Source organism: Amphiura filiformis, chromosome 18 (genome assembly GCF_039555335.1).
Source record: "Amphiura filiformis chromosome 18, Afil_fr2py, whole genome shotgun sequence".
NCBI lineage: Eukaryota > Metazoa > Echinodermata > Ophiuroidea > Amphilepidida > Amphiuridae > Amphiura > Amphiura filiformis.
This window is the reverse complement of record NC_092645.1, coordinates 47,153,943-47,180,932: the sequence shown is the minus strand read 5'-3', so window position 1 is coordinate 47,180,932 and position 26,990 is coordinate 47,153,943. Positions and strand designations below refer to the sequence as shown.

General features: G+C 36.8%; 1 protein-coding gene and 1 long non-coding RNA gene across 3 annotated transcripts in view; both read right to left on the bottom strand.

Moving 5' to 3' along the window:
• Window positions 1–26,990, bottom strand: part of LOC140138746 (2-amino-3-ketobutyrate coenzyme A ligase, mitochondrial-like) — a 90,013-nt gene that overhangs the window by 57,297 nt on the left and 5,726 nt on the right. The window lies entirely within an intron of this gene.
• Window positions 8,935–26,907, bottom strand: LOC140138745 (uncharacterized). 2 transcript variants are annotated; one of them, XR_011857054.1, is made up of 6 exons: window positions 26,655–26,907; window positions 19,605–19,801; window positions 13,985–14,080; window positions 9,947–10,039; window positions 9,454–9,564; window positions 8,935–9,281 (listed from the first exon to the last, which is right to left on the bottom strand). It is a non-coding gene; the product is annotated as an uncharacterized lncRNA (long non-coding RNA). The 2 variants fall into 2 exon arrangements; XR_011857055.1 differs by lacking the exon at window positions 9,454–9,564 and having other exon boundaries at window positions 8,937–9,281.

Genomic DNA, 26,990 nt, shown 5'->3' with positions numbered 1-26,990 from the left:
AAGTAAAAGTGCAGCTCCACCCACACACACACAAGTGGTACAGGTCTCTCACCCACCGCGATGTCATAATGCAATAAAATTCGGCCAAAATTATTACGAAATTGAGACTAAAAAAATGGGCTGCACCCCACCCCACTCAAAAAAGAAAATACCCTGTGCTGAAAAAATAGGAGTAAATTTAACGATTCACAATTTTAGTCGGAAGACTCTTTATTTCAGTTGCAGTTTTTTTTAGCAGTTGGGGTCGGGGTCGCCGGGAGAAAGCTACCTGTAGCCCAGTGGCGTAGAGCCCCCGGCTCCCCTGAAGTACCCATAGGCCTACCCGTGGGACACTACTCGCCCTGATATTTTAGATTTTTTGGCATTTTTGTGCTCTTTAGCCTTTCCAATCAATTGTCAAATTCCGCTAGCCCATAAAAGTTCCTTTTCCTCCCCAGTGGCGTGCGCAGCACATTGAAAGTGGGGGGGGGGGGCAGGTTGTTCAGTTCCCCTGAATGGAGTCTGATTAGGAGTGTAAACGAGCGGAATGACTGATTTCCCCCCGAATGACCAACAAAAGTGGGGGCATGTGCCCCCTGTCCACCCCCCCTTGCGCACGCCACTGCCTCCCTCCCCTAGCTCTCAAAAAGTGACACTGCCGTGAGCCCGGGATGGCTGCCCGTCACTTCCATCATTGGAATGTCCCCAGTGGCGTGCGCAGCACATTGAAAGTGGGGGAAATGACTGATTTCCCCCAAATGACCAACAAAAGTGGGGCCCCCCTGGTCTCCACTGAAAACCCACCTATCGATATAGTAATATAAACCAAACTTGCTGAAAAGGTACACCCCAAAACCATGACACATCCCCGTGCCACCTTCAACGAGCCGGGGGCTCATTTCCTCCCCTCTCCACGGGAAGTGCACGGTGTACCCACAACCCACGAATGGACATCACTCATGGGGGACATTCCCTTTTCCCACAACTTTCGGCAAACTGAGCTATTTTTTTAATAAGACACTAATATACCTATAGATAATGACCCCACCCCTACCTACACTATCCAAGACAGATATTAACGCCGCTGCCTGATCATGCTAATTTGGTTCACTCTATGTGACTATTATAAGATGCGACGCTAGCGCCATGGAAATGTTATAATCAAGTCAACCCACCTTGTCTTTGAACTTGACGTTTTAAAATACCCAGGTATGCTGACCACGCCAGCGTATGGTCTATGTAACCATTCACATTTCAGGACACTAAACCCTAAATTTAACTTAACCTTAATTGATAAAATAGGTACCAAATTACCACAAAATCTGAGTAGGAACTTTATATACCGTAAGACCACTTAAACTGGCTAAAATGACACCACAGAACGGCTTTTTTGTTTGGCTCCATACCTCACTTTAAAGCTATTTAAACCTCAGCAATCGTCGAATTTGGGTGTTAGGCATATTGGACGATAACCCTGCAACCTTTTGTACTTAAAATTATATTTCCATTGTGCTTAAATTTAAATTTTGAACGCTGTTTTGGGCATTTTATTGCTTGCCGAACTGTTTTTGGACATATTACAGCTTTATTACGTAACAATTCACATCTGCACCCATGTAATGTAACTTCCACGGATTATCACATCTATCTAGAACCAAACTATGAAGATTGTGTAAAAATCTATCAAGACATATTTTAGCTGTAGTGTTTTGTATAAAAATCGATAAGAACCAGTTTTTTAAGCAATTTTGGCTCATTTTACAAATTTCTTGATTTGATTGGTTATCGATTCCAAATTGATTTAGAAAATTATAAAATGGTCTCTGAGGAACATTTGAACCTTCAAACCCGACGAACAGGCGGTTTAAACAGCTTTTTAGGGGTAAAAGTTACCAAGAAAAATAGCGCCCTCTATATTAAACGCAATTCAACTTGGCTGTCGTTACTGCATTGATAACACTGTAAAAAGATAATTTGTTTTTTATTGTTGTTTCTTGTTTTATGAAAATTTTGACTTCTTTGTTACTACCATTATACATCAGAAAAACTAATAAAAAAGTGCTAGAGACAATGGGAGGGGGAATTTTAGCTCATACGGTACGCTTTGTCGACCAAAATCAATTTATTGAAGCTCACTTATTTTGGTTTTTCAGTAGGCCTAATCAGCGAAGATGGGTCCCTGAATACTCATTGTGTTGATAACTTTACTCTGATATAACGTTTACGTTAATTAACTACCTAAAACTAGTACATTATACTATTGGAAGAGCTTGGACAACTATTTATAGGCCTAAAGTAGGGGGAAAATGGCATTGTAAGGGGCTATCATTTTCTTCGGAAGGGGGGGTCCCATTTACAAAAAGGCGTCAATAAAATTGTGATCCCCTTATTTCGGCAACAAATATTTTATGACCCCCACCACCGATACACCTCTAAACAGCCTAATTAAAAAAGAAAATTGTTTGATTGCCGTAACATAAAAAAAATTAAGGTACTGAGGCCTAGGTAGGTCGGGGTTTTACTTTTAAAGCTGTAAGCTGCGTTTGGTAGAAGCCCTGAAATATATGACCCACCCCTTCCCCACCCGTATATTGGGACCCCCCTTTCCGAAAAAATGATAGCCCCTTATATGTCCATTTTCCCCTGTTTTAGGCCTACAAATAGTTGTCCAAGCTCTTCCAATAGTATAATGTCTCCTTCCTACAAATAAATGATGTACGAACTTCGGGGGTCCATGATACTAACCAACGGCGGCTGATATTTATCAGCCGCTGTTGTCTAACAAGGGTTCTATATAGGGGCCCGGTAGAAACTTTCAAAATTTGACTGAAAATTGTCAAATGGGCGATAAAAAAAGGCCCCAAATTAAATATCAACGGCCAGCATCCTAGGTCGGGAGGGGGGGAGGGCAAGATGACTTAGCGGGTGGGGTGGGAAATTCAGTGCCACTGCCAGCATCCCACATGAGCAAGATGTTCCACAGAGGGAGGCTCCAACCAGTGACAGCGCTAGGGGGGGCAAGGAGGCATCCCCCAATATTTTTCTTCCCCCTTTGAGGCAAAACCCAAAAATTACGTAGATTTCCAGGCCTTTTTGCGGCAATTTTGGACAAAATTTGTCGATTTTGCCCCAAATTCACTTTGCCCCCCAAAAAAAAAAATCCTGGTGTGGCCCCAACGCTACCCGTCGCCCGACTGTCGTACCCCGGCATAATTTGGCCCTTGAACCACAATTTGAAGTTTGAAATCTGACCCCATGTACAGTTTAATGACCTGTCCCCCACCCATGGGACACTATTTTGTTTTGGGAACAACAAATTTTGTAAAAATACAAAGAAATAGGCTAGAAAATACATCATTCAGGTGCATGGGAAGCCCCCGGGGGAAGCCACCCTCTCTCCTTAGTCTCCTACATGCCACGCCTACACGTACACCCCTATACCTCAGGGCAGTAGACACGTATGTGGCGTGTCATGTCAAAAGGAGACACTTTTGGGCAGGTTATCAATTTTGAGGTTTTTACATATCTTAAATAATATTATAGAGATATTGTGCTCCACAACGCTGCTTTCCCCAAAGAAATCGGACATTCCTAAGCGAAGATATTGAGTTCGTAAGTTATGGTATTATAAAATTGGAAATTGAGATATTGGCCTTTAAAAATATTATTGACAATGTTGTGAGTAGGAAATACCTTGAAAAATGTCTCAAAAAATACAAGATGCCAGTTATATTCCAGGCTGAAACTATCAGACAATATTTTAAACATTAATAACATCACAAATTCGCAACAAACCCAAAAAAAAAAAAAATCACCCCGGGCAGATTTTTGGCTATTTCTCCATTTACGATCCTGCCCACAAGTGTCTCCTTTTGACATGACACGTCACATATGTGTTTTCATAGTCTCTTGTTTTCGAATTTCAAAAATATTTAATTTATAAAAAGAAAAACAAAAGCATGCTCAGCAACGCTTGAGTGAAATGTTTTACAGAAAACATTTACATGTCGGGCTATGGTATATATAAACTATTCACCGCACCATGTGGCTTCGGTACTATATTGTAGTATACCACTGTCACTCGGGGTCACACCTTTTGGCATTTCGAGATAGAGACCCTAAATAGGAATATTTACCAGTCTTATAAGGAGTAGCACCCCCGGTGGTGAAATTATTTTTATTATATTCTGTATTTTTTTATCTTTTTCATTTGACCCCACTCGGGGGTCATATCTTCTTGACATTTCAAGATATGAAAAGGACTCACAATATGAATATTAACCCAGGTCTAACAAGGAGTTTCACCCCGGTAGGAAAATTACTTTTATTCTATTAGTTTGACAAAAATGTTATTTAAATGTTGTTAAAATAATTTGACCAAAGCAAAAACATGTTTATAACCTTTACAAACATTTTATTATGGCATGAATCTTCAAAAGCATGGTAAGGAACGCATCGTTAGAATTTGGGGCTTCATATTGGAAAAACTGTCGTACCATCTGAGCAAATATTAATTGATAATGCCAAAGTGAAAAATAAAGTGGCACAATAGTAAAGGGGAGGGTGGGCAATGTGACTTGCTGTGCGGGGCAGCAAATATTTCATAAAATTGTCAAAAGGCGCCCTAAAAATCCAAAATACCAGGGCGGCCAGAATCACACAAGTGGGGTCAAAAGCGTTCCACAGGGAAGGACAAAGCTAAACCCATTGTCACTCACGGCTAAGCCACTGCTAACAGATTACACATACTGCAAAAACATTTTTGTTGACCAGATATTATTATTATAATACATGATGATGAAAGTTAATAAATCCACAGGATTTAATTTTAAAATCTTTGAAGGACTGTACTTGTTAGGGAAAAATAAAGGAAGTGGTTTTAAAGTTATTCTTTACAAAGATTTTAAAAACTTAATCTAAGAGTGATTAAAAATTAATTATCAAATCCCATGGATTCATTTTTAAATCGTTATAAATTAATACTTAACCTTTTCCAGTTAAATAATGTGGTTAGTAACATATTGGATTAATCCATCTTGATATTACAAATGTCAACATCCATAATACCAAGAAACAATAAAACAAAAGGAAAGAGTAAATTTTAAATTTTAATAAACTTTATTTCCTATTGAACATTACATGTACAGCGACAATACTTTTAGTCAGTATAATTGAACATAAATAACAAGCATTCAATCAGATTCAAACATCCATAACAGCACCATACTCAATATATAAAAATAATTGTAAACATTAGTTTGAAGGCCGATCCCTGCTTCCTGGACCACAATTGTGAAATATTGAACATTATTTATTGTATTTGTAAATATCTTTTTTTGTTAATGTTGATATAAATGTTGCATAAAGAATTACTATATAAAGAATTCCAGCTGGCTTAAAAATTTCACACACACATTAATGTTTTCGGAATATTTCAAAGAAATTGTAATGCAAAGTTAAGGGAACAAATCAAAAGATCGATGACGTCCTATAAACGAACTTTCGTTTAGGGGGAGGGGTAAAAATACTCGATTACGTTTGTACAAAAACATCGGTCTGAAGAATGTGTCATTATTATTATTATATCAAAAATTTCAACATTTCATTATTACGTTTCTGGCAGGGAGGGAGGGGGTCGGCTGAGAAACGAAACTAGTTACGTTTATAGGACGTCATCGATCTTTTCGTTTGTTCCCTAAAATCTGTTAAAACTTCAACGTTAATGTTGCGTGGATCAAATGTTCTTTGTAAAGTATATTTGCACAACCTAAAGAATTAAAGTTGGAGAGCTTCCAATCGAAGAAATCAAAGTTTTCTCGGATGTTATTTATCTTCAGTGAAATCATGAATGACATAAAACCGTCGGATTTAAATAGGTAATGTAGACTAAATTTAATGAGATACACAAGCTTTAGGAAGCGGTGAGCGAGTATGAAAAAGAGCCTGTTGATCAAACTTGGAATGAACTGTGTTGATGCGCGCATTATGTAATCGTTCATTTCTCCGGAACCAGTCAATCGAATCAAATAAAATTTAGGTATGTGATGCACAACAAAATAGGCTATGCGCTACATTTTGAATTTTTTGATTACTCGGTATTTTTTTCTGGGACACCCTGTATATACAAATATTAGTTACAAATTAAAAAACACAAATAAATACAATTTTCAAAGTAAGTAAAAACACAAGTACCGTGGTAAAGCATTTACATGTTATTTGTAATTTATATACTGTCAGTATATAAATTAGCTACATGTATTTGAATGGGGCTTCAACTTGTCAATACTGCTGTTTTTTCGGGGTGTTTTTGCCAAATTTTTCATTTCAAAAATACCATATGATAATTTGAATGACTTATCCTTCACTTTTAAGCAATTTATAAACAGTTTTTAATTTTTTACACTTGCACTGGGATCACTAAATGGGTCTTTAAATAATTGTTTGAAAGTCTGCACATTTGTTGGACTTCTTACTTCATTACTCAGCTTATTCCAAACTTCAACCCCACTGTACGAAAAAGATGATTAAAAGTATCCAGTATCATAACCATTTGTGCAAGGCGGTAGAGCCAAGAAATTTGTCTCAGCTTATAAGCTAGTTTAGACATTTAAACATTAACAGTGATTAGAAATGCATTCCCCGATTTGGAAGTGATTTCCACCCTATTATAAGAAACATTATTTCAAAAGAAGTAAGGTGATTGTACGCATAATATATATTCTTGCACATCCCTTCTGTAACACATTTAATTTACGCATATCTTCACTGAAGCGACCAAACCACACTACAATACACAAATACTACACTACAATAAATATTAAGAGTTTGTACGTCATGAAATGTTTTAAGACGTCTCAATATTTAACAAAGTATCTTCTGTATTACTGAGTTAACATGATTTACATTGTCAGAGACAATACTCTTAAAATTATACTCTTTTAGTTAAGCTGCTAATCCAAATAATTGTGCACTTTCTGATACAAGCATCATAATTTGCACACATGCCGTACATGGTCCAAAGTTTTATTTTAAGATATGGAGGCATTTTGGATTTTACCCTAAAGGTCACGAAAGGTAATACAGGGGTAAAAAATTAAAATTTCTCCGATCATGTTGAATAAATCCCAATTATTTGTCATAAGGATTTCAAAAATGTATATTTTGTGCTATCTACAACTTATCGTTACCGAGTTATTGTACAAATACCTAATTTTTGGTCAAAATTGAACATTTTTAGTTGTACAGAAATTCAAAATTGCTCTGATTTGGAGGAAAATGGTGGCAAGTTGTGTGTTTAGCTGACACAAATCATAAAAAGAATAGTTTTGCACATCTACGGTGTTAACCTAATAAGGTACAGGGGAAAAACAGTCAAAAGGCCATGGCCATTGGCTACTGTTGATCGATAATGTATTTGCATAACAAGTAAAGAGTACATTTTAGATGGCAAGTACGATACCTTTTTATGATTCGCATGTCAAGACAAACATTTTGCCACCATTTTCACCAAAATCAGAGCAAGGTGAAATTTTTGCCCTGTACAACTAAAAAATTAATGTGCTGTTTATACCTAAAAAAGAGATTTTTGTATAATAATTTGGTAACGATAGGTCGTAGATAGCACAAACTAAAACAAAAACTTGTACCTTACCAAAAAAAATTACTGGAAAAAAATTTACCGGAATAATTACTATTTCAATGATGTATTTTGTTTTCCTTCTGTAAATTTGTTATGGTATATATCAACATAAAAGGTTTTGATAGTACTGTGATAAAAAAAATTTGAAACAGAACATCATAATTACAAGGCACTTCTTGAACCACAAGTCTAGCCTGCTTTCATGATTACTTTTGGTAGCAGAAGTAAATGAACCTGCAACAATCTATGGCGATTTCCCCCAAATGACCCCCAAAAATGCTACAGTAGTCGTTCCAATCAAATTTCATGAACCTACAATAATATATATATGGCGATTTGACTCCGGATGACCTCGATTGACCCCAAAATGACCTTGACATTTTTTGTTTTGCTACAGTGGATGTTCATGAACCTACAATTTTTTTATGTTGATATGACCCCAAAATGACCTTGACATTTTTTGTCTTGCTACGGTGGTCGACTGGTCCTTCCCACTTAATTTCATGACCTTGTAACAATCTATGGCAATTTGACCCTGAATGACCCCAAAATGACCTTGACATGTGGTACACTCACCGGAGCCATTTCACCGTTTCAACCAGCATCTTTTGTCTGGGACAACCTCCTGACCCCGGCACAACATCTTCCTGTTTGACGTCATCAACATCTGTGACGTCATCGGAGGTGTCCTAGTACTACATTACTAGCAAAAACAATCTTCATAGCAATAACATCCGCTTGACCCGGTGAAAGCGCTCTGGTGAGTGTGCCAAATTTGAGTCGCGTAGAAGTATAAGTTTGATTTCCATTTACATTTACCGCTATGTATGATAACAGTAAGCCAAAAAATTAAGGTACCAGTTATATTCACTTCCTGTATATCCTAAACAAAGACAGATATGTCAGAATTGGAACCAGCAGTCAATGGCTGTATCTTTTAGCTCAATTTAAGATCTCATTCGTTGAAATTGTTCAAGAAATAAAGACACGGCGATCCCAAAACCCAAGGAAGATACCAATTTAAAAGTTGCAGTTTGCTGTGTTAAATGTCCTATTGATTTGTACACAGAGCGTTTGTGAACAAGAGAACCAGCGCTGGGCTTCCATTGATTAGCACATTAAAACTAGCATTGTGCTTTCATTGATTAGAACACAAAAGTGCAACTTTTGATTAAGTTTCTTCAGCAGGTTTTTAGATCACCGTTTCTTTAATTCTCAACCAATTTCAACACATAAGGTCTTAAATCAGAGCTAAAGATTACAGGTATTCACTGCTTGTTTTAATTTTGACATATTTGTTTTTATTTAGGATATACAGGGGTGAAATAACTGGTACCTTAATTCTTTGGCTTACTGTATACATCATTATACAAAAATGTATAGTTTTATATACTTTAGAAATACAAGTCAGAAATAATGATGCTCAAAAAGGTCCATGTTCTCTCCCATTACTCTGGCCTTTACACGCTGAAAAAGTCCAGAGTAGTTCATCAAGACCTGTGGATAGTTTAAAACACCACCAAAGACAAAAAAATGGCTTTGAAAAACTTCTGCGATCAGAAAGAGCTGCTGTTTTCTTCTCAGTCCGCAGTGCCAAAATGAGTAGCTGTCTGTTAACCCATCTCCCTCATGTTTTGAAGGCTGCTTCTACATCTGTCCTCTCCTATTAAAATGGAAAGAGTGGGGAAATGCAAGCAGTAAGTAATTGAGCCCAATGACATTCTTCTTTTATAAGCATGTTTGAAAAAGGTTAATCATCATGAACAACAAAAGCCCTTATATTTTGCACCTTAATTATTTTGATCCAAGCATTTATTAAATGTCTTTACACAAACCTTTACGAAGGGGTGGTCTCGGGGTGAATGGGTGAGGGTGGTGGTGGTCTTAAACCTAATGCCCTTTACAGCCAATTATGGGTTCTGGAACAACCTCATGGAGATCATTTTCTGTGTGGAGATGCAAAACAATGCTCCATAATGATAAGATTAACACACGACAATAGAAATTTAAAATTGAATACTGTTAATTGATTGCAGCAATAAATTAAAAGTCTCCTGTGGTCTACCCTGTTTTTGGTCTTTTTAACGTGTGTAAGACAAATAACCTAAAGCCCCAAAGTAATGCTCGGATGTGGTTTTGAACCCCGCCCCTCTTGTGCTAGACATACAGACAGCCACAACTTGGACAGCCAAACTGTAGAAATGTGATTTTATATCTAATTTGCATTTACAATTTACATTTTAAATGTTCTGAAGGTGGCTTGGCCCCCTCCAAAGGATTTTTACAAAGAACACACTGAGTAGGAGTAGATATTAGATAACATCTTACCTTTTCGTCAATATCTCTTTATTGGATATTGTTGCTGTTCCGACATCCTTTAGTCCATGCTGGCTGCAAAGTCACTTCTGAACAGAAATATTCCTAACAATAAAAAATAAAAATAAACTGATTCAACATGATTTTGTTTTGGTAAGATCATAAAACAACCAACTCAGTAAAATACTTGGGTAATATGTATTACTCTTGACCAGAGCCCATTCAGGTAACCCTGTTGAAATTCACAATCAATGTATGGAAGATTAAGATCATGTCTTCCATAGCGCCTGTATGGATTTCAACTGGAATAGCCCAATACACACCACTAAATCAAGTTACTATTCTTTTATGTGTTGAAAGGTACTTAAGAATTAATCATTTTGTCATGGTTACAACATCATCATCATTGATCATTCAAAACACAATTTTTGTAAAGGTTTATGATATATTCTACCCTAAAACCACCAATTTTTTGGTAGTTGAGTTCGATTAGTTGGCTTGATTTTTCGCAGTGGTGCATCGAACATGATGTAAACCATGTATACCAAACACTACAGTACAGTGCCTCCATGTTGTGACATCATGAATGGAACCAAAAACCTTCCTAAAATGTCAGAATTGTAATAAGAAAACATCCACAGAGCACAACTATTACAAACCAATGGGAACATCAGCCTTCATTCCAAACTTTTTTTTTTTTTTTTCAGGTATGGTCAGCAAATAGAAACACTGGTTGTTTTTTCTTCAGTCAGATAGGGTTGGACCTGATTTAGTAGTGTGATCTCTTAATGGGGGCAAAACAAGTTTTAAAACATCATTTTACATGATCTGCAGGCTTTCTTAACATATGAACATAAATGATCTTGACCATTAAAAGTTATGTGGTTCAAGTATGACATCATGCTGATTCAAATCATCAGCATATGCATTGCTACCTGCTATCTACTGAAGATAGCAACATTGAAATAGCAATGTACTATATAGCCTACAAATCATTGTTTGGTGGGCATGGACTGTCATCCTATCTGGACCTATTTTCACATACTCAATACCATTATGATACTTGGTCTTATAATTTTTGAAGGTGCCAGCCCACACCCAGTATTCTTTGTTAAAAGCCTTTCTTGTTCGGAGTTTGTTTCTTAAATTATTCTTACTTTCAGCTGTTGAACAAAGCTTCAGGGATTTCAATCCTGGGAGGAGATTACAGTTTATATTATGATCTGTTGCTTAGCTGTAAACTTGACTCTCTGTTTGATAGGAGGGTGGATAGCACTGTCGTGGGTTTCCTGAAGGGTTGCCTAAAACTGAGCGAACACAGGACCAAACACTTTCTGCTGAGTCCTATTCCATATTTTGTTGATCTTTTAAACCGGGTAATTTCCTCTTGAGATTGTTCTTCAGTGCCATGAATGCCTTTTTTAAAGTCTGGTGCAGCTGTTATAATATTTTTGCCATGTTTTGAAATTAAGTACAGGCGCGTATCCAGGAATTTGTAGACCGGGGGCGCAAACTATGTTTTTTGTTGTGAAATACAATGTGGCAGCAAGCGCTTGCACGACGCAAGGGGGTGTCTGAGGGGGGATGTGCCCCCTTAGAAGTAGAAACTTTTGGAAAATGAAGACCCAATTGAAGCCATTTGGTGGACCATTTTGTTACTATTATTGTGTAAAATTTTAGTTTGAAAAAGCTTAAAATTGGTGAAAAGATGGCCCAATTTAAGCCATTTGTGGACAAGTTTTGACTTGTGAATTATTGCTTTATAATTATGAACCCATGAAGTTGCGCATGCAGAAGTGAGAAAATTTTGAAAAATGAAGACCTAATTGAAACCATTTGGTGGACTATTTTTGCACTATTATTGTGTAAAGTTTAAGTTTGAAAAGGACGAAAATTTGCCAAATGACGGCCCAATTGAAGCCATTCGTGGACAAATTTTGACATTTATTGTATTTCCGGGTATTGCTTTATAATAATGAACCCATGATGAAGTTGTGCATGCAGTGGGTGTCTGAGGGGGATGTGCCCCCTCAGAAGTGAGAAAATTTTGCAAAATGAAGACCTAATTGAAGCCATTTGGTGGACTATTTTTGCACTATTATTGTGTAAAGTTTAAGTTTGAAAAGGCCGAAAATTTGCCAAATGACGGCCCAATTGAAATCATTCGTGGACAAATTTGAACCATTATTGTACAAGGCGGTTCTCGAACCACGAGTCTCGCCTGCTTTCGTGACCGCCTGCTTTTGTGATTACTTTGGGCAGTGCTGGGTGTTAAATACAGAAGTGAAAGCGGGCAGTTGTTTATATATGCACGGGGTGTCTGAGGGGGATGTTCCCATGAGAAGTTTTGAAATTTTGCAAAATGAAGGTCCAGTTGAAGCCATTTGGTGCATCATTTTTACACTATATATCATTGCTTTTTAAAACAAAAAAGGGCCTGAACTCAATTTGTAACATTTTAAATGTTTAGGCCTAAGACTTGAGATTCGCAATTAAAGCATGCATGGATCGATATTGAATTGAAGTCAGCATGGAGTCCGTCTTAGCCTACTGACTTCGGTGACCGTAATGTGACGGGCCCTATCGGCGGGCCCGCCGTAATTTTCACATGCTTTTGGGCAGAGGACCCGCCTTCAAGCAATGCCTAAAATAATCACAGACCTATATATTTATAAAACTATGGTTTAAGCATGGGCCTACTTATACGTGCAATCTAACCTTTTCCCTTCTCCTTTTCTCTACTTTTTTCTCCTTTTTCCTCTTTCTCTTCTCTTCTTTTTTTTTTTTGGGGGGGTGGGCCCACCGCCCCCTGAGTCCGCTCCTGAACGGTATACAACTAGTACCTAACTGCTCAAAAATTCTCAAAACCGTCATACTTGCCCGCCTCCCGGCCCAAGCAATTTATGCCATAGGCATACAAGTGTGCTCTCAAATTGACAGCGTGTTCGGAAAGTAGCAATGCTATTTGACCCCCTCTTTTTACCACTTTTAAGCCCAATTGGGCATACTCTAACATTTGACCCCCATATGACCTTTGACCTCGAGTGACCTCAGTATGATTTTGTTCATGCTCCCTTGATATGGAGAATTACTTTCACCAAGCTTTAGCCAAATCAGATGAAGCTTAATGTGGCAGCCCAAAATCTTAGTGTGTCAAAAGGGGGGGCAAAGATTTTTGGGCATGACCGAAGGGAGGGGGGCAAGCAATTTTTGGCGGACCACTTTGAGAATTGACCACCCCAGGGGTACACATAATTATTTCACAGCCCCTTAATACGGTGCCTGCGGGACAGGTGCATAGCTCCTGTCTAGGTACAACTGTTGCAATTTAGCTTTTCAAACTCTTTTAAAAGAAAGCAATTTTGAGGGGTAAAAATAGTCCAACTTAATTTTTAATTCAGTCATATTTTATAGATTAAAGGTTATTTTCAGATTTCTTACCGACTGCAGATGAAAGCAGAACTTTTCCTATTTTGCCCAACCAATAATTTTCCCAGATATTTTCCTCAACTGACCAAATCTTTAATTCCCCTGAAAAACAGGGGCAGGCAGCCGCCACATTTTGGCTACCACTGCACACTCACAACATAAGTCTACATGTACATAGGTGTTGTTTTTGTCTGTTTTTGCCTTATAATTAGGCCAAATAGTTAAAAAGAAGTATTTTATGTTCCAAGCATCTTTTTTTATGACATTTTTCCAGTAGGTATCTATGAAAAAAGCTCATTCAAAAAATTGATTCAGATTTTAAACAATTAATAAAAAAAATTGTCTTTGTGAGTTATGCATGATTACCGTATGTGTATTGCACTGCTCCATACATGTAGAGCACTGTGTTAAATTATGTTTTGGATGTTATTAACATTTGGTGATATTTTTGCTAAACAAATTAATTTGAAAGAAATTTTTGTATAGACATTATTACATTACTTTTTTTTTTTTTGAGAAACGTGGGGGATGAGGCTGTGAATCACAATGACCCTTTAACACTACAAATAGCTAGAAAAATGGTGCCGTTTCCCTCCACCTCGTTCCCCCAGGATGACTCACCAGCTAGCCAAATGTCAGGATCTTGTTCATGTGGATCAATATTCTATCATAGGCTTGACTTGAGGTCATCTCTGCATGCTGTTTCTGTAAAACGTTCTAGAAATAAGCACATGAAAAACACATGTAATAACCTTAAAGTGAAAAGGCTGTCAAACACAAATTGATGCAATAAAATCCTACATACGGGGGGGGGTCTTCGAAAAAAAATTTACGGGGCACAGGGCCTTCACTTTGTCTCGTTTTTTGCAGGTTTACATGGTCCAATAATCACAAGATGACTGACATGTGGTAACAAAGGAAGCAGTCACTGCAATTTGATTATGTCCCATATGATTGGCCGCTCAAGACACCTATAGCGGCCTTTTCAAAATATAATACCTGTTTGCTTGACTGCATTGACAATACCCGGGAACAATACACACAGTATATGCATTGGACAAACTTTTTACAATAAGCATGATAAGTGATGATGTGACCTCCAGATTTATACATCGTTCGTCTCGCACACTGACAACATTTGATTGAATGGACTGTAGGACACCGGTTCAAATCCTTTGTTTGGAGCCAATCGATAAAAGCATGCAGGGCCTCCATACCCATGTACAGTTTATCCCTTACATAACCTATGTCTTGAATACGCTGGCTAAGTTATGTAATAATCGGATTAATATTATATAGCAGTAGGTAAAAACAAGTTTTGAATAATCCGCGCCAGAGAGTCCCATTCAGTGATCCCAGAAAAAAGTGAAAAAAAAATCAAATTGTTACGTTTATAAATTTTTTTAATGAAAAACAAATGGCAAAAAAACAAAACAGGAAAACGACAGTTTTGACGAAGTTGAAGCCCCATTCAAATACATGTAGCTAATTTATATACTGTCAGTACCGGTCCGGTATATAAATTACAGACTCACGTAAATGCATTATTTTTTGTCTTTGAAACACGGCTTTCGACTGAACCACTGTACTAGCAAGCTATGTTAGCACATCTATGACAATGACGAAAGGTACAAAATCAGCCATAGGCCTTTAGATAGCAGACGACACCAAATTGGTGTTTTTTTGACCTTTGACATTCTTTTGTGGCGAGTGACATGGTCTTTCAATTCACGCCGAGTGTCCTTGACAGGTTTGACTATGCTTCATTGGTCATGAAAGAATTCAAAAGATAACCTCTGCCCCAATAATCTCAAGCAATTGTCTGAAACTGCTCCTCGGATCATAAGAACTCAGTCCTCAAATAACAGTCATAATAATGTCCAAAATATAAAAATTACTGACTATCATTGAAGACTGAGTTCCATGATCTAGTATCCAAAATCTGAATTTTGATGATTTTTACGATCGGGATGAAAAAAAATTAAAAAAATCACTGAATGGGCCTTTAGTTCTCTCCTCTCCTTACCCTGGCAATATATAAAATCAAAGAAAAATAAAGAAAAAATAAATAAAACAAGAAAAGAAAAGACAAAGAAAATTAACCAAGTTAAGGGATCTGGAATGAGCGTTTTGAGCGTTTCGATAGTATTTTTGTGGGACATGAGAGCACATCAGACATATCGAATTACATTCTGAATAAGAAGAATGTCTTTCTGATATCAAATAAATTTCATTGTTTGAAATTCACGATAGAATACAAATTTTATGACAAATTATTAAAATTTGATATTTTTCACATTTTTGATATATAACAGTCCTCGAAGTAAATATCATAAATCTAATGATATATTCTTAAACAGTCCCTGACATACCATACATGTATAGGCCTATGTATAGTAAATTTGTCTGCTTTATCTGTTTTATGCTATTTAATAAAATGTAAGCTTTTACTGTCAGATATGTCCCCTTTTAATTTTGAGCAGAACAAGTGAGGTAAAGCAAAGAAAATTGGAATTTACTACTACTAGCGCCAATGAATGTTATACAAATGTAAAACGGTACGATCCTGTGTGGGGGGGGTTGTGTGTGTGGGGGGGTGTGTGCGTATGTGTGTCCTGCACGCGTATTTTTTTCTGCAACTATAACGGGACGCATGTCTGATACCGGTATGTTATAAGAATCAAACTTACAAGAAAGATGGCTCTTGTCAAATCCTACAATTCTGTCAGAGAAAATATGCATATTTGCATTACATTTTTAATTAATTGACATAAGTGATTAATTAATAAATATTTTATTTAATGATTTACCATAATTCCAAACATGTCAAACATTATGTCAAATTAAAGCTACATGTAATGAAATGCTTTATAAATTGGTCAGAGCACATTTTGCAGAATGCATTTAGTATTTTAGTAACATGATTCCAAACATTCTATTCCAATTTTTTGCTATACACGCATAGGAGCTGTACTTTTAAAATCCGAGCCTAATCAATAATAATAGTCTTTCACTCCATTGTCAAAGTACTGTGCTCCCTGTAGCATTATGGAGTGATGGTTTTGTAGCAGATGACAGTGCTCATTCAAGCCTGTCAAGGTCAGTTAGTAGCCACTTGCTGAATGGATGGCCATACCAGCTATCAAAGAGATGCCTTGTGCAGCTGCCAATCACAGTACAGGTTTGATAACATTTTGTTAAAAACCCAAATGTGATATAAGGACAAAGCTGTGCATGTTGGTACTTAATTGTTTGGATTCTTATGTTGAAATTCCCTTGTATTAGTATTTTTATGTGTAGTGTATATTGTTCATAAATGATATAGCTTTTAAATTTTGGGCATTTTTGCTCTGTTGCACTGTACCATTATGGAATTTGAGCAAATAATTACAGACACAAGCAGGTATACAGTGTATTATTGTATTTTTATTTCGTATCTCAGGAGCACAGCTCACTTGGTAAGGCATCAGAATTTGGTACACGGCGCTTGAACTTTAAATCGGAAGGTGGTGAGTTCGAGCTTCATCACGGTCACATTAATTTTATAAACCAATTATTGTTCGAACTTTTCATATTTGTTTTTCTTTTATTGTTTCTTTTCTTTGTCTTTTTTTTTCTTGTTTTATTTAATTTTTTCTTTATTTTTCTTTGATTCATATTGCCAGGTTAAGGAGAGGAGGGAACAAACGGCCCATTCAGTGATTTTTTCATCCGGACGATCGTGAAAATCATCAAAATTCAGATTTTGTACTAGACTGCGGAACTCAGTCTTCAATGATATAGTCAGTAATAATCTTTTGGTCATTATATGACTATCATCATTTGACGACTGAGTTCTTATGATACATCATCCGAAGAGCAGTTTGCTTGGGATTATTGGGGCAGAGGTTATCTTTTGAATTCTTTCATGACCACTGAAGCAGAGTCACACCTGTCAAGGACACTCGGCGGCGTGAATTGAACTGACCATGTCACTAGCCACAAAAGAATGTCAAAGGTCATAAAACATCAATTTGGTGTCTTCTGCTAGTGGTTCAGCCGAAAGCTGTGTAGGCCTATTTAAAGGTCCGTAACCCGATCGACAACATCATCCCCCCGATTTTTGTCATTGTTAATGAGTTTTTGGTATCACAAAATAGATTGTATTTTTCTTATTCCTATTCTGAAATTTGACACTCCAAGTCGATGTATTTCTGGGTGGCTACCAATTTCTGGAATTCTGGATAGGCTTATCGTAGATAATTATAGTCTCCTCAACAGCTAGTTTGGTTTCGCGTCATTCACATTGTATGAAAAGAGCGAACTGCAATAACTGCAGAAGAGACTTCAGATCAACAATGTTACTTTAAAGCTTTGAAAATTCTTCTGAAATGAGAAGCTGACCGCATGGCGCAGTTGGTTAGAACGTCGTATTGTTGACCCAGAGGTCCGCGGTTCAAATCCCGGTAGTGACAGGTTTTTTTTCTGCTCCATTTTTTAAACCCAAAATTATTTACATTCATTTGAAATGTACATATTGCAAGGGGAAATATATTTGTTTTGTTTTTCTGAATCGGTACGAAAAAGAGTTTTTAAAAATCTAAATTTCTGTTCAATACAGCCATTTCCAGCATTGTCGTCGGGGCATTTCTGTTTTGCTTTGTTATTGAGCTCTATTGCCATTTGCCATAATTTATATACAAAAATCATCATGATCGATATACATTTGTACAGACGAACACGAAAAGACTGGTTGTGGGGAAATGTCACCGTAGCTAGTATTGGAATGTGTACCTAGTACAGCGGAGCTTGGTTATTATGTCAGTGCAACCACGCACGCATGGCACATGACGAACGCCGGGGAATTACGACACATGTTATTGCTTGCCAAGAATTGGGTTGCAAATTTTGCTATTTATTCACATTTATGCAGAAAATGCTCTCGTTTTTTTCACAAAGTTGTATAAAGGGACAATATTTGATATTATGTGTAATTTTAAAGACAATCCATATCCAAAACCAATAGGGTTACCCTCCTTTAAGACAAAAATAATGCATTTACTTGAATCTGTAATTTATATACTGACAGTATATATAAATTACCTACATGTATTTGAATGGGGCTTCAACTTCGTCGATACTGCCGTTTTCTTGGGGTTTTTGCCAATTTTTTTCATTAAAAAAATTAATAAAAGTAACAATTTGATTTTTTTTTCACTTTCGCTGGGATCACTGAATGGGGCTTTGCAACGCGATATATTCAAAACTCGTATTCACCTACTGTTATAGCATTAATCCGATTATTACACAACTTCGCCAGCGTATTCAAGTCATCCAATGCAAATAATCACCTAGATTATGACGTATCATACCGTAAATATGGCGGAGTACTTAAATTCATTCAACAAAAGCATGATTACAAGCTATTGCAATCTACCACGACAGCTCGTCTCACACACATAACAAATGCACTATACGATAGGTTGACGACAACGTTTGATTGAATGCACTGCATTGCGCCATGATTACGGTGAAGGGCACCGGTTCAAATCCTTTGTATGGAGCCAATCAATAATTTCACGCACAATATTATTGCCCAATTATTGCCCGGGATGCTTGCACACTGTAAAAGAGCGATTGTTATAATGTTTGATGAAATCGTGTTTAACTATTTGCTTAAGAACGGCACAATACAGATAAAGCAGACAGATTTACTACATGTGGTACATGTATTACCTAATTATAATAGGGGCGTATCCAAAAATGAATTCACGCCCCTTTCAAATGTCGAGACAAACTGCATGCCTTATGATGTGCCACGCAGACTTTCAGATGCTGACTTTCTCTATACCTACTTTTTGCTGATTTTGCCACCCATCAGTATACCAATTTTCCACAAAAACACCCAAAAAGCACCCAAATTTGCCATAATTGGGTGCTTTTAGGGGCACTTTCGCCCAAATGCGCATTGGTCTCCACTGAAAACCCACCCATTGATATACCAAAATTGCTGAAAAGGTACCCCAAAACCGTGGCACATCCCCGTATATCTTCTACCAGGGAGAACCCCCTCCGGGCCTATACATACATAGAAAAATGCAAATATTTTTGGCCGTAAATTTCATTTATGGCTGTATTCTCAGCAAGATGATGAAAGGTAGCAACAAAAAGCTACTCTTGTATAACTAATCAATTTGTGTTCCAAAATTTCAAAACAACAGAACTGATCATGTTGTTTTACCAATATACAAAAATGTCTCACCCTTTTCGTCAGGTCTCATGCAGGATGTTGATAAGTATACCAAAGAAGATGAAGCCCTTCATTGTACACAGCGCTGGAGCAGGAAATATGGCAAATCACATCCTTCCAGTCCCAACTTTTTACACAAGTGTCCATTGAAATGCTCGGCTCTGGCACTTGTATAGTACATTACTCCCATATCGTTCCATGACCGATGCCTGCATTAAAAAAAAAAGAGGACAGGTATGGGTTCTCAATCTCAGGCTAAAAAAAATTGCTAATGTTATGTCTCAAAGCCCATGTCAGTTTCAAAAACAAATGTGGAATGGGTTTTTTTTATTGAGATTTTTTAGTACACAGCATACATGTGGTTGACTCACACAATTGAAGTACAAATATCAATTGTTTTATACCTAAATGCTGATATCGAATCAAGTAACTTTTCTTCCAAATTTGACTCAGAATTTCATGATTTTATGGCAAAAATGCATGAATTTGCCGTTTCAGCTGACATGACGCGCTAAGAAAAATGAATGCGCGGGCGCTTTGAGACATATCATTTTTTAGCCTCATACATAGGCCTACCTGTAATCAAATTTGATGCTGTGGTGCTCTTGATAGGCATGACCATATTGCTTCTACAACTTCGGGCTCGATCCTTTCAATACTGAAAATTGACACCAAAGTCAACATTTGTCTTCACTATTAGGTAATTTTACACGGGAAGTTATTCATGCAGTGATATCTAGATTTCATCCTGAATAATCACTTTTGTGAACAATGGATCTCTGTGGACATGGTGGAAAATGAGACACCACTTTTTATACAGCAATTTGCATTGTCAATGATAGGCTGCAGAATTTGACAAAAAATGGTGACATACATTTGCTTGCTCAAAAAGTCTAGCTTTGACTTTGATGCTCACAGATAGCTTTGCATTTGAGGCTATAGTTCAGAGTTATCAATACTGATGAAGTATGACACTACGTAAAGCAATGGAAGTTAAGAAGTGATCATCAAGATGGGTGATTGTATCAAAATGTTGCTCAAATTGCACTGCAACTCAATAGACTGTTCAAGCAGGCAACCTTTGCTCTAAAAGATCAAAATACCTTTTGTCCAAAAGCTGCAGAGCCGGATTAATGACAATGAGGGCCAAATATGCAAATGAACTCATTAATATTCATAGATATGCATTATGCAAATACTGTTACACAAAAGTATACAGCACATGAGGCCACCATATACTATCACCGTACCAAGTTTGATATAAAATTGGACGGATTGAGTGTGATACCTGAATTTATCGGTCGAGCTAGAGTTTTCAAATATCATGCGAGACGAAGTCGAGCGTGATATTTGAAAACTCTAGCGAGACTGATAAATTCAGGTATCATGCTAAATTATCCGTCAATTTTATCATTATTATGTAGACCTTCAGAATCTTTTTTTGGTCAAAAACATGATTTTTAGTAAAAAAACATGATTTTTGGCCAAAAATGCGACTCATGGTCAAAAATGATTTTTGACATGATTTTTAGTCAAAAATATGATTTTTGGTCAAAATGTGATATTTGGTGAAAAATGTGATTTTTGGACAAAAATGTGATTTTTGGTCAAAAATGTGATTTTTGGTCAAAAATGAGATTTTTGGTCAAAAATGTGATTTTTGGTCAAAAATATGATTTTTTTGGTCATGGCTTGTCACATTTACAAAAAAAATCACACCAAAAGAGACTTTTACACATAAAGTATATGAACTATGCACTCTATGAAGAGGCTACAGATATGAAAAAACCCTGTAGCTCCAGGTGACCGATACACAAATTGATCAGACAGCCAGGTTATGTACAAAGGTATAGGATGCAAGATTCTGAAGACATAATAATGAAGGTAATCTGTGATTGCGTCTAAGCTGCAGAGTTGATTAATGACAATGTAGGCAAAATATGCTAATGAGCTCATTAATATTCATAGATATGCATTATGCAAATACTGTTACACAAAAGTATACAGCACATGAGGCCACAATATACTATCACTGTACCAAGTTTGATATAAAATTGGAAGGATTGAGCGTGATACCTGAATTTATCGGTTGAGCTCGAGTTTTCAAATATCATGCGAGACGTAGTTGAGTGTGATATTTGAAAACTCTAGCGAGATCGATAAATTCAGGTATCATGCAAAAAATATTCGTCCAATTTTATCATTATTATGTCTTCAGAATCTTTTTTTGGTAAAAACATGAATTTTAGTAAAAAACAAGATTTTTGGTAAAAAATGTGATTTTGCTTTAAAAAAAATAATTTCTGATGAAAAATGTGATTTTACTTAAAATGTGATTTTTGGTCAAAATGATTTTTGGTCAATAATGTGATTTTTGGTCAAAAATGTGATTTTTAGTCAAAAATGTGATTTTTGGGCAAAAATGTGGTTTTTTTTGTCAAAAAAGTGATTTTTGGTCAAAATTTGAATCCGTCCAATTTTATATCAAATTTGGTACAGTGATAGGGTATGGTGACCTCATGTGCTATATATAGTTCAGAGTTATCAATACGGATGAAGCATGACACTACGTAAAGCAATGGAAGTTAAGAAGTGATCAATGTGTCACATTATTTGCATATTTATGAATATTAAAAGGGGGGGGGGGGAGGGGGGACAGAGTGCCATGCCCCCCCCTGACAAAAAAATGAAAGAAAAAGTGCCCAAAAAATGAAAGAGAAAATCAGGAGGGCAAAGGAAAAGAAAAGGGCAAAATTCAGCCCTTTTTAAACCGGATAATGGGCAAAAATAGTGTAAAATACCAATAAGGCCCTTTTCGGGAAGCTCGAAGACATACAGTCTATGTATTGTATGATGCAACTGCAATTTTTTTCATCTGTGCCCCAAAATTTTTATTTTGCCCCCCGACCAAGAAAGCTGGCTACGCCCCTGATTTCGTGATCCACAGCCTCATCCCCCCACTTTTCTCAAAAAAAGTTGAGATTTTTATATCATTGGAAACCTCTGGCTACATGTTTATGTACAAAATATTTCTTGCAGACTAATTCGTTTAGCAAAGATATCGTGAAATTTGAATTTCGTTCTAGTATACGCATTGTCAATGGAGAAGTGTAATACACATAATCATAACTCATGAACGCAAAAATCAGAATCAACTGAAATTTTGGGAATAAGTTTTTTTCGTGGATATCTACTGAAAAATGTCATAAAAAGAGGATGCTAGGATCACGAAATATTCCTTTAATGAGCTCATTTGCATATTTTGCCTACATTTCCATTAATCCACTCTGCAACTTAAACGCAATCACCGATCAACTTCATTATTATGTCTTCAGAATCTTGCATCCTATACTTTGTACATAACCTGGCTGTCCGATAAAATCAAAGAAGTGATTTTTGGTCAAAAATGTAGATTTTTTGTTACAATGGCATGTCACAATTTACAAAGAAATCATACCAAAAGAGACATACATGGCAACTTGTGCACATAAAGTATATGAACTATGCACTCTATGAAGAGGTTACAGATATGGAAAAACCCTGTAGCTCCCGGCGACCGGCACAAATTTATTGGACAGCTGGGGTTATGCACAAAGTATAGCATGCAAGATTCTGAAGACATAATAATGAAGTTGATTCATCAAAGCCCTATAAAACTAAACTGGCCTCAAAATGAAACTTATAATTTTTCACAAGGTCATATCTTAAAATCCTCTACATAAAAATGAACAAAAATTGCACACAGGATTACTTCAATACTCTACTCTAAACACTGGTCAGTAACCAAACAGTTGTCCAACTGACACAACAGCAAAATGCACTGACATGCAACACCTTCCTGGACCACATTCACAGCGCAACAGATTTCTTTGGCTGGGTTCCAATTATTCGCCTGTACATGAACAAAAATTACACACAGGATTACTTCAATACTCTACTCTAAACACATGTCAGTAACCAAGCAGTTGTCCAACCGACACAACAGTAAAATACCCTGACACGGAACAGCTTCCGGGATCACATACACTGGTGAATAATTGGAACCCAGCCAAAGAAATCTGTTGCGCTGTGAATGTGTTCCAGGAAGGTGTTGCATGTCAGTGCATTTTGCTGTTGTGTCAGTTGGACAACATAAAACAATGAAGTAAATGTCAGCAGTTGTTTGTTACCAGGCTGTTTTTCTATCAATTTTGTAAATGTCCATCCATGATAAAACCGATCAGCCTCACAATTGGTCAATACAGGGTGCTACAAATGTCATATAGGGTGGAAAAGTTAAATATTGGTTCAAAAAGTACACAATTTTGTTCCTCTCTTATTTATTAACATAAACAAACACCTGTTCTGCTAAAACCTTTTTAGATGTGCTAATACATTTAACATTGCAGGCTTTCAAAAAAAGCACACTTGTAATGATGAGTTATGTTGCCTAACTGAGATACAGGGTGTTCAAAAGTCATACATAATTTTTATGATTTTTATTACGGTACATTATCAATCAAAATTTTTTTTCCTCCATGCTCTACACAAAAACCAATGGCATATTTAAATTTCTCATCAAATTTCCTTTTACCTGAAGTAGGGTAACTTATTCAAGAAATGTGACATTCAGAAACAATGGCACATAATCCATGCCAATACCTTGCTGGGTTATGAAGTTACAGTAAAAAATAAATTTGAGAGGCACCAAAAATCAATATTCTCTATACTTTACATGCCTCAACCGTATTCACCTCAAGCGTATTCACCACCACCACCCCTGACATTGCAATATCTCAAGAAGGAAATGTAGTGTGAAGTTGTTACTTTCCAAAATGTTAGCTAGATAAATTAATTAGCAACAAAATGAGACCAAAACTAGTTCAGTGCCCCTCTCCATTCTTGAGATCTGGTATAGAACGTCCTGAAAAAATGTAAAACTGTAACACATAAGATTTTCCTATACCCCAATTCATGACGCACGACCATAAATAAGTTTATTAGAGAACACTTCAGAGTCTTTTTGTAGTACATGTACTCTAGGGGTTTATCCCTAAGAATCTCACATTATTTGAAAAAAAGGCCTGATCCTAAAATTGTTTGTATTTTATGTGTACTCTGGATCAGTTCCAACAGGTGCTGTGTTTATGTGTTTAATCATAGGCCTTCAGTGTTTGAAGGCCTGTGGTTTAATGCATTCACATACACAGTATAGCCGTCGGAACGAAGAAAAACATAATTTTGTGTCAATTTTTCTCGAGTGATCGCCAGACACACAGTCCCCATTGTTAGAGATGATCAACACGTGTAGTGCTGGGCTCACATGTTCAAGAACCGGAAGGGTATCAACATCAGTTTGCAATGACAAGTCAACATTTGCAAATCAGGAGATGGATTGATTTGCCCAGCACTGGATTTTCTCAAATCTTTAATCACCGACACAGTTGACAGTTGTCAAAACAACTTTGATCAAGCAAGGTTGCAGAATTTAACGGACTCATAATATGGTCTGAATTTGTACTTCAGCGCCTGTGTTTTCGGATAAAAGTAAGCAAACACTTCAGCTAAGATACATAAATGTTAACCAAGCTATAAAATTGAAGCCAAATTGGACAATTTAAAAAATTGTTTTAATGTGTTTTAAAACTTAAGATGATATAATGACTGACTGTGTTATACTAGCACTCACTATCTTCTATCCACACAGTAACTATCGTGTCATTGTGGACTCGTGGATAGTAGATAGATTTCTCAATCAAGGGAAAATACTATGGTAGTCCTAAACCTTAAATATCATATTCCGTGGCGCGGAAGTATACCAAATTGGTGTCTTATGACCTTTGACATTCCTTTGTGGCGAGTTACATGGTCTTTCAATTCACGCCGAGTGTCTTTGACAGGCGTGAGTCGCGTGACTATGCTTCAGTGCCGGTCATGAAAGATATAAGGCACTTGAAACTTGATTCTGAGTTTAGCGTCCACCGCCCGCGTTATGAATTTTGTGCCGCGTTTGAGATGTAAAATCTGAAAATAATTCATTATTTTGCAAATCAGAAAGAAAATTTGTTCTGCAAAATTTTTAAACCCCTTCAACAACTATAGAAAGCCTTGAGAACTATTAGATGAATCCATCTAAATATTAATTAGCATTAAAAATATACAGGATTTTGACCCTTGCTCTATCCAATTATTTCAATTATACCTTTGGGATACCAGGGTAGACTGGAAGAAATTTCAACCTAGCCAAAATGTTTTTACCAGATGGACATTGTTGATGTTGTAAATAATTTAACTAGGAAAGACCTAGTTTTGACAAATTGGTGCCAAAAATTTATCTCATAATGTTCTGCATGATTGTTATTTTTGTATGATTCGACCCCCCATTTCCCCATCCTCAAATGTATACGGAGAGGTTAGTACAAATTGGAGTGAAGAAGACTGGCATGGTATACTTTGGAATACATTTAGTTTGTTTTAAAACTTGAAAAACAAAAAGTAAGATAATTATACTTTTATAAATGTTTATGTGTGTTTGTGACATTATATTGCGACTGGCGATACCCAATTAGAATGAACAAAAGCGCATAAACATTGGTAAAAGGCCTCTGATAATGAAACCTTTGAAAATAATGAATAATGAAATAGTTGCCTCATTATGAGCTGAAAAAAATGGGACGCTAAACTCAACATCAAGTTTCAATAGCCTAATGTCTGCAACTGCACCTCGGAAGATGTATGGTAAGAACTCAGTCCTCAAATGATAGTCATATAACGACCAAAAGATAAGTGACTATCATTGAGGACTGAGTTCTGCAGTCTAGGAAAATATACATGCTAGCTTATTAGTACACCCATCGAATGTGTGTCATCAGCCCTCAGATTGGCCCTCTCAGATCGGTGACTGTAGGAACCCATGGATTCGATCCATGTAGTTTATTAGCTAGTTTATATAGCCCGAAACCCTCAGTCGTCTTCTCTACAGCTACCAGTGACATCTCCGTTGTGCGAGGATAGGAAAGAAAAGGTCATGCATTTCGGGCTAGTAGTATTTATATGCTAGTTTAAATATAAATTTAAGCTTACCTCAGTGACACAGAGGTGGTGTCACTGCATCAGCATGTCAGTGACCATGACCCCATGTCATGTGTACTGCAATTCCATCATATACTTGTCTTTCGGGTCTGAATGTGCTGGTACTGAAGACCTTACACATCGGCTCCTTAGTAATAGTTTAATATACTAACAGACAAACAAACAATTTTGGACGAGAAAACGAAGTTAGCATTGTTTATCTGTGCAGTATCGAGCCTCTGCCACGAGTACTGCTGCACAGAATAACCGGAAATAGAAATATGGGAATTCCCTTTACAGACCGACTCACTTTGAATATTCCTACACTTTCCCTGACTTTCCTACACT